This window comes from Prosopis cineraria, unplaced genomic scaffold, assembly GCF_029017545.1.
Source record: "Prosopis cineraria cultivar Desert tree isolate PC_DT_omini unplaced genomic scaffold, ASM2901754v1 PC420, whole genome shotgun sequence".
In the NCBI taxonomy this organism is placed as follows: Eukaryota; Viridiplantae; Streptophyta; class Magnoliopsida; order Fabales; family Fabaceae; genus Prosopis; species Prosopis cineraria.
The window spans coordinates 19,475-29,586 of NW_026555745.1; the positions used below are offsets into that span (position 1 = coordinate 19,475).

At 32.2% G+C, this 10,112-nt stretch overlaps 1 pseudogene; it reads left to right on the forward strand.

The window, feature by feature from the left end:
* The first annotated feature begins 7,178 nt into the window (after positions 1–7,178).
* Positions 7,179–9,905, forward strand: LOC129297027 (cell division cycle 20.1, cofactor of APC complex-like; annotated as a pseudogene).
* The last annotated feature ends 207 nt before the right edge of the window (positions 9,906–10,112 follow it).

Genomic DNA, 10,112 nt, shown 5'->3' on the forward strand with positions numbered 1-10,112 from the left:
TGGTTGGCAAGAGGTCCAGATAAACAAGTTCTTTCCTTCACTAGCTATCTCATTAATAGGTACATGTTTTATACCAAAGAGCAAGATGATCAGAGCATAATGCAAAATAGTAGTGTAACTCTTATAGCCCAAGCAATGTATATATCTAGTACTAAAGACAAAAATCCCTTGTACGCAAAAATGTCATACTTTGGGGTAATTAAGCACATTTGGGAGTTAGATTACATCAAATTTCAAGTTTTAATTTTTGGTTGTAAGTAGGTTGATCGAAAAAATGGTCTTAAAGTTGATGACTTGGGATTCTTAATGGTGGATCTTAATAGAGAAGGTTATAGAGATGAGCCTTTTATTTTGGCTTCACAAGCTCACCAAGTGTTCTTTGTTCCTAATATGGCTAAAGTAAATTGGTCTATCATTTTATTGAGCAGTAAAATAAATGAAAATATGAATGATTCTGTAGTTGAAGATGATCCCTTTATGGGGATATCATTTGAAAGTTACTTTGTTGAGGATGAAGCCTTTTATATGAGAAATGATCACAATGAAGGTATTTGTAATTTCAAAGAAAAGAGGTAAAAGCATTCGAGCAAAGAAGGAAAGCAAAGATAAGGAACGTACAAGAAAAAAAAAGAACAATTTAAACTTGTAGGTTACTTGTTTTGTGTGATTTAAAAATTTATTGTTATTTATTATATGCTATATTTGTTTTGTAATGTGTGATTTACATTAAACCTGTAAATTACTTATTATGTGCTTTATTTTTTTATATTGTTATTTATTATTTATTTTAATTTTTTACTTTTGTAGGTAAATGGCTTCTCAACGGAGTGTTGGTTTTAGTGGACCTAATAGTGCTGATCCTAGTGTTGAGATAAATGACCAATAAATTTAGCAAGAAGCCAATCAAATAACTAGAGGATTAGCATTGATGACCGAGGTGAATATAAGAAGGACTACTAGACAGAAATATGAAGTTGAATGGAATTTCAAAGGTTAACCTATCAAGACCAACAAAAATAAATTCATCAGCTATATAGGGGTTGTGGCGAAAGAAATGTGCCGATTACAATTAGGCACTGGAACAATGTTAGTCTAGCTACTAAAAATTATATTTGGAAGCAAGTAGAGGTAAAATACTTTACTCACATCGTTGTCTTTAATTGAAATTTCTTGACCAAAATATAATTAATTGTTTTTGTTTACAGTCAGCGTTTACAATTGATACTAGTTAGATGAAATTTGTCATCCAACAAGCTGGAAAGGCAATGCGGACATTTTGGTATTTTATGGGAGCAAAATACATTAAAAAATCAAGAGAAAACATTACTGCTAAGGTTCCCGACTTGATAAGGCCATTAGTTTCACAAGAACAGTAGGATGAATTTGTTGCTCAACATCTTGAGGCACAATTTCAATTAAGAATAATGAGATGAATTAATTTTTTTATTATTGTTGATATATTTAATTTTATTGATATGATTCTTTGTGTTTTACACAGGAGTTGAGCCACAAAAAGAAAAAGTTGCATGAGAAAGATCTATACCCTTACAAGAAGGGGCGCATAGGATATACAGGAATTGAGCAACAAATGGTAACTTAATATTTATACTATATAATTTTGGCTTATTTCATAGATATATATACTATACTCACATTTAAATTTACTTAAATTCGTAGATCTAGCGAGAGGGTTCAGGGGCAAGCTCAGTTTCATGTCACAGACTATTCATAGAAGACCGAACCAATAAAGAAGGAACATTGTTGATGAACGTGTTCAGGAGCTTGCTGACAAGTGTGTAAGTACATTAACTTAACTTAACACTTTTTTTTTATACTCAATCAACTAATTTAATTTTCTTACTATATATTGCATAGATCGAGAAAAGTGGCGCGCCTGATGATGATGTCTTGGGCAAGGCGTTGGATAATCCCGAACACCCTGGTCGAGTTAGGGGATATGACTTTGGTGTTTCGAAAAAACAAATATTCGGGTCATAAAAGAAAGCAAGGTTAATAGAGGATGTGGGTGCAAGGGTTGAGATTGCCACCCTGAAAGAGGAGCTATCTAGGTAACGAGACATGATTGAAGCTTTACTAAAGGACAAGGAGAGGTGGGAGGCAGAGTTTCATATTAGTCCTAGCGGGAAAGGTAGTTATAGAGTCATGCAGCCTATTAAAAATCTCCCTGAGGTAAAATATTATTAATTTATTTCACTTATGTTTTACTATTTCTATTTCTCATAACTTTAATATAGTATATTACTTATTAATATAGGGCGAGAACCTATGTGAATTGTTGGCAAATAGCCCGAATCGTCATGTGGTTGCTATCGGTCGGGTGTTCAATTTGTCAGGAGACATGTTACATAATATACCACTCCCTGCGTCCTATGTACGTGTTGCTATTGATGTGCCAAAGGATTTGAACTATCCACTACCTATTCCCATTGAGGATGTAGTGATTGTTGGAGAGGCAATGGGTAGTTTTGTTGGATGGCAATCTAGTCAAGTTAGGATGCTAAGTCCAAAAAAGACAAGCAAAGATGCACAGTAAAAAAAAGATGATACCCTAATTTAGGCTCTCCTCTAAAAAGGCAGTCTCCCATATAGCCGTGCCTGAACAAGAGCCTAAATTGCCAAGCCAATATAGAAATTTTCTCCAGGCATATGCAACAGTACATAGGTCTAATCCTCCAGTCCTGCAAATCCCATTTAAGGCTGGTATGTATGGCAAAGACCAATATGATATGCTTTCACTTGATGTTGTTGATAAAGTGCCTCAACATGATATGACCAGTCTTACTGTTCTCAACTTCTACATACGGTAATTTTTTTTCATATATGAATAGTTAATATTTTAAACATAAACTAATCCATTTCTTGTATTTATAATATGTGCTTGTATGACAAATTTGTTGTCCCTTTCGATCTACAAACAAAGTTCATATTTGTTAGTCCTTATGAAGTGGGTGCACATGCCTTAATTAAAAGTGACAAAATTTTAGAACAAGCAAAGGCATTAAGCAAAAATTTCAAAGCAAGGGCTCGAAAGAGAACATTATTTATAATACCGTATTGTCAAGGGTAACGAAATTCTCACTTATCTTAATAATTTTTTTATTTTTAATTTAATAGATTAATTATAATTTTTCCATACTTGTTAATACTATTAGGGACCATTGGATGTTGATCGCCGTCGAACCATTTGGCAACACTCTAAAGATATATTATCTCGATTCTCTTAGAGAGGAACCAGGGAGGAGACAAATTTTATTGGAGTTAATTAATACGTAAGTGCAAAAAGTATTTTACATATTTATTTAATTATTTAAATTTCATACTAACATATTTTTTATTGTTTCATTAGGGCGATTGTGTTATATCGCACTAACACAAAACAATCAATTCTAAGGTTCTTTATAAATTTTGATGCAGCCTACACTTGGAATATAATTAAGGTAATTGGAATCATTTATTAAATTGAAATTTAATGCATTAATACATATTCATATATTCTTTAATTTTTAGTGTCCAAGACAAAAGAAAAATAGCTTGGATTGTGGCTATTGCATCATGAGGTTCATGAAAAACATCATTATCCATAACGAGCAAAATTTTTAAGATGGTATGTCAAAAATATTAACTTTTAAATTACAAAAATATTTAACGTATTAAAATTATATTAATATATGTTGAATCATTTATATATTGCAGTACTATAATGATTCTTATGTTAAAAAATTCAAAAATGTAGAAATAAATGAGGTAATTGAAGAATGGTGTCAATATATTTTTCAAGTGTGGACCTCATACAAAGAAGATTAATAGAACTTACTTTAAAGAAGTAGCTAGGAAGTTTTTTTAATAGGTAGTTTATTTTTGAAAAAAGTTTACTTTATGTAATTACATTTGTTTATTGATTAATTTTGAAATTAAATACAATAAATTTCGTTGATATTCAAATTTGAAATGATTGGCTGCTGCTATTTTGATTTCTTTTTACAGGGGGGCTGGTATAAAAATAACTCATGAATTAGAAAAAAACTACATAAAAAATAATGGCTATATAAATAACCGTCATTTATACTGAAATAAATGACGAGTAAAAAATATGCCCGTCATTTATACTGACTTTAAATGATGGGTATCTCATTTACCCGTCATTTAAAACATGGTCATAATTATTACCATACTTTAAATGATGGGTAAGTGATATACCCGTCATTTATACTTCATTTAAATGACGGGTATCTCATTTACCCATCATTTAAATTCTCATTTTGCTTCTTCCTTTGTAAAAATTTTATTTTAAATGACGGTTTTATAACCATCATTTATTATGAGTCTTTAAATGTTAGCCGAATAAATGACACTTATTAACCGTCATTTATGGACTAAAATAACCATTATTTATTCTCTTTTTTGTAGTAGTGAAAGGACTTAAATAGTAACTAGCTTCTATAAAGATCTAGAATTGGATTATGTTCCTTCTACTATCGTTGAAATATTTGGCATCTATAAAGGTTTGGAACTTTGCTGGATCAAAGGATTTAGGTCTATGGAGGTTTTTGGTAATTGTGTATATGTGATTTTAACAGTTACAAAAGACAACTATAATTACCATCCATTTCAAGATATCATTGACTCTAAAAGAAGACTCCTATGCAGACAATGGCATGTTAGTTTTAAATTTATGTATTGAGGTAATAATAGGGAGGCTGATCTGTTAACTAAATTAAGTTACTCCCTACCGTTTAATATTAATATTTTTGCTTCACCAACCATTAGGTAGGTTGGTTATGGCTTTTGCTATTCTCTCAGGTTAGTTAGTTTGTTGTTTAGTTCTTAGCTTCATTTATTTTCCTTGCATTGCCATCCTGTATTTCTTGATTACTCTTAATTGATTAATGGATTCCAATTTGCATTCAATAAATAAATAAATAAATAAAATATAAGTTTTGATAAACTTGAAGCCTATTTAAAGACTTTGAGCCTAAATTCAAAAGCCTTTTTAAAAGTTTGAATATGAAGTAGGCATTTAAAAAGGCATCAAGTCATGCTAAGCCTATTATAGACTCAAACTTAAGCTTAGGAAAAAATCTATATATAAGCTCAGGCCTAGATTCAACTTTGAGGCATTTGTTATATATTGAGGTTTGTTTGGTCAAATCTTGAGCTAATTTATTTACATTTTTAGATTCGGTGAAAAATGCATCATGGAAATTGTATATACTCAATATGTTTATAAATAAGGATTGCAGCATTTTTATGCGTTGATTTTTTTGGTAAGAAGGTATCGTTATAATGTAAATTTTAGTTAATGTATTTCAACACAATAATTTACTATGGAGCTCCAAGTCTAATCATATGGATTATAATCATTGCATCAAAAGTTTGATTACTTTGGTTTTTAACCTCCAAATTAAAAACCAAATTTGTTTTTAATTTCGTAGGGTACAATCCCTGATATAATTATTTATTTTTTTTAAAAAAATAAAAAGATAGTCAGCTTTTTTATCTTATGAAATCAACATAATAAAAATAACTTGACATATTTTTGTGTGTATGTTGAGCTTATATGTTGCGTACATGCATGTCTGTATAATTTGGTTTTCACAAAGAATATTCACGAAGAAATAACACAACTCTCATCCATTTCTTAAAGGTTTTTCCCTTAGAACGTAGATTGTGTATATATATATATAAACATCATTCATGTGACATTAATGTGGAAATCTCTCTCAATGGTGAAGACCTACAACGTGGTTTGGTCATGTGCTTGCCTTTTGTATTGCCAGAGTTCTTTTTGATGGTTTGCATACGAAGCTTACTTTTTTCTATATGTAATTTCTGACCAATTAGGATGGTTCCAAAGTGCACTTGGGAAAACTGATTTTGAAATTTAACAAAGACCATTTTTTTCCCCCTCTTAACAAAGAATGCCCTATAGTTCAGGATATGAAACTTTTTCTAAACATGTTTTTAAGTTATCAATTTTTGAAGTGTAGCTTTGTTCAATTAAGCTATCATTTATTTTCCTTTAAATTTCTTGTTTAACTTTAATTTTATGACTTACTTTTATTTTCTCTGTTGTTAATGTTTGAGATGTAAAATAATAATAATAATAATAATAATAATTCAGCTACGCTAAATTTTCGGCTTCCAATAGGCAACGCCATGTGCAGTCTTTTGGCTCGCCAAGAAAATACTCTAACGCATGTATAGTCTCGCATGCACATGGAAGATTATTATGAGTTTTAAATTAAAAAAATATCTTTTATTTTTCATATATTAAAAAATTAAATTATAATGTATTTCTCTCAGATTTTAAACTATATACAATTAATTTCACAACGTTCAATATATAAAAAATTCAGTTCGTAACATTAGTTTTATTTTTCATTTAAAAGAGTAAGTTTGTATTAATTACAAGTAAGTATAAATAAAGTTATCGGTTAGTTTCCATTATTACATGGTCCGTAAAAAAGTGACGTGTGTTATCTACCCATGATTAAAAAAAAAATCAATAACATTTTTTTATCATTTTCTTTAATTTTTTGAATCATTATCTATAATTTTTAAATTATTTATTATAATTTTTTAGACCTTTATGTAATTTTTGAGATCCTTTTATATTAATTTTTTATTAACTCAGGTTAAAATTAATTTTTACTTAAGTGTGAAATTGAATAGTACTACAAACAAGTATTTAATTAGGAGAATAACAAATAGTTTTTAAGAGATTAATTAATTCAAATTCAATCTCAAAATGTCAAACTCCATAAATTTATATATTTAACTCTTAATTTTATAAATTTTTTGAAATGAACTTGTAATTCGTGTTTTAAATTTTAATAAAAAAATAAATTTATTTATTATTCAATTATATTAAAATTTTTAAAAAAATAAATTATAAATTTATTATAAAATTAAAAACTGAATTTACAAATTCATAAAATTTGACACTTTAAAATTTAATTTAAATTAATTAATTTTTTTGAATTTATTTATCATTTTTCCTATTTAATTAGTAAAAAAAATAACATTCTTTTTATTAAAAAAAAGAAAAAAAAATAACATTACATTACTTAACAATCATAGCCGTTATTGCGTCTCCCGCATTCCTACCCTCTCTCCGAATCAAACATGCCTTTTTCCCCTCAGAAACCTATTTAATCCCACTGAATCTGTCTCATCTCTTGCATCCATTCTTCACTCAGCCCTCTTTCACTGCAGCGCTCAGCGCCGATCAGCTCTCGCAATTTTTCTCGTTCTCTTATATTATTTCTCCTCTAACCATCGTTTTTGCAGGGACTTCTTTCAGATTCGTGATCAGTTTTTTCATCTCTTTTTTTCTTTTGCCAATTTTTTTTTTCTGTTCTATCTTCTGCTTTGTTTTTATTGCGTTTCGTTTCGTGTTTTGATAATGGGTGCAGGATCTTTGAGTTCCTCCGAAAATTTGAAAACACAACCTCGGCGCCCTCTTCATGAAAAGTTTATTCGGAGAAAGAATTCCCGAGAAAATGTAAGAAACCTTCTTTCTTTCAATTTGCGTTTTCTGCGATGCCGAATTTTAAGCGATTAATCTGGTGCTTCTTTCCCTCGCTAAATCAAGGGTTTTGTTTTGAAGAAATTGAGGTTCGATTATTTATTTCGTTAAAATATAGTCTAATGGTTTTTATTGTGCTTTCTTGTCGATGTAAATATCATCAGTTGGATAGATTCATACCAAATCATTCAGCCATGGACTTTGGTTATGCACACTACATGCATACAGAAGGGGCAAAAGGTAAGGAAAATCCCAACGTGAACTCACCGTCATCCTAACAGAAGCAGCTTGCAGAAGCAATGAACATGAACCGGACGCGAATCTTAGCTTTCAAGAACATGCCACCTGAACCAGTTGAATTATTCCCCTGCGAGTCCTCTCCAACTCTACACAATGAATCCGCTAAGCCCCGACGGTTTATTCCTCAGGTGCATTCCTAAGATCTGATCAATCTACAGTAGATTTCAATTAAACTCGGGTGTCTTGAATAAACTCCCTGAGAAAACTATAATTCGTTTTGAAACTCTAGCAATTTTTGCGACTCAATTTCACAGTTCACAAGGGGTTAGTTCTTCTTTGGGCCTAAGAAAGGGTATTGTTCATTACTGTAGTAATTAATCACTAATCTGGATTTTGGTTTTTAATGGGCCTGGGTTTTTTCCTTTATCATCTTACTTCTTATCAACTGTGTTTTAGTACAATTCGATCAGGCCAATCAGCTAACTTTTGCGGATTTAATGGGGTCTGAGTATCTTAACCATGTTCCACATTTTTTGTTCTGATATGTTTGTTGTTGGTTAAGCAGAGTTCCGAGAGGACATTGGATGCTCCAGATCTTGTGGATGATTACTACCTCAATTTACTTGACTGGGGAAGCAGCAATGTTCTGGCAATAGCACTAGGAAACACTGTGTACTTATGGGACGCTAGCAACGGATCTACTTCAGAACTTGTCACTGTTGACGAAGAAAACGGGCCTATCACTAGCATCAGCTGGGCTCCAGATGGAAGGCATATTGCTGTCGGCTTGAACAACTCTGAAGTGCAACTTTGGGACACCACTTCAAATCGACAGGTTTTTGTCTTATGAGAATCACACTTGTTTGGATAACAAACCCGTGTGTTATATCTGTGCTCCTTAGCCTAAATCTCACTTGTTTGTTTCTGCAGTTGAGAACTTTGAGGGGTGGTCATAGGCAGCGAGTTGGGTCTCTGGCATGGAACAATCACATGCTTACAACAGGAGGAATGGATGGTAGAATTGTGAACAACGATGTAAGAATTAGATCACACATTGTTGAAACCTACAGAGGGCATGAACAAGAGGTTTGTGGGCTGAAATGGTCAGCCTCAGGTCAACAATTAGCCAGTGGAGGGAATGACAATCTGCTTTTCATATGGGACAGAGCTGTGGCATCTTCTAACTCAGCAACACAATGGCTTCACAGACTTGAAGAACACACATCTGCTGTAAGCTCTTGCCTGGTGTCTTTCCAAGGAAATTTGCTTGCCACAGGGGGAGGTAGTGGAGATCGATGCATTAAATTCTGGAACACCCACACAGGTACTTGCTTGAACTCAGTTGACACTGGGTCTCAGGTTTGTGCCTTGTTGTGGAACAAGAATGAGAAGGAGTTACTTAGCTCTCATGGATTTGCCCAGAACGAGCTAACACTTTGGAAATACCCATCAATGGTTAAATTGGCTGAGCTTAATGATCATACTTCAAGTTCAAAGGGTTCTTCATTTAGCTCAGGTGGGTTTATAAATAATGGTTTCTTGAAGCACAAAACTTTATCCTTACATTTAATTCTTGCACCATTATTCTAATTTTTTTTCTCTGATTATTTTATTCATTTTGAATTGCTGCAGAGCCCAGATGGTTGTACAGTGGCATCAGCAGCAGCAGATGAAAGATTGAGTTTCTGGTACGTGTTCGCAGTTCCAGAAGCAACTAAACCTGCTCCTAAAGCAAGATCTGAGCCATTCTCGAATGGCAACCGAATTCGTTGAGTTTCTCAATTATACACCAAATCGCTCACCATCCAAGGAAGGAGCGCGTATACAGACACCACAAGATACAATATGGAACAACTACACTGCAAATACAACATGATCTGCTTCTTTCAGTGCGTGTGAATGCTTCATAGTTTGAAGATATAATTCGTACGGCTGTTATGAATTTTGATGTAAATTACGTTTCTCCATTAATATTCTTTTATGTTAATGACCAGTACAGTCTAAGTTGACATTTACAACTGTTTGTTGTGTTTCATGTAATAAGGTTGGTTAAATTCATGTACATTCTTGCGTAACATCGAACGTGGATTAATAAACAACAGTTTGTTGTGTGTCATGTTTGAAACTTCCGCGTGTCTTGTAAATCTCGTTATTCAAGAAAATTTTGGAAGGTTTCACACTCACAGCAAGGATCATTCAGTAGCGATCACCTTAAACTCTGCTAGCTTACCGTAAATTGGTGAGTGTTTCTTATAGTGAGCTAAGTCGTCGTCGTGGTCACTGGAGTGTATGTATATATATTTTGTTCCTCTTGCATAAATAG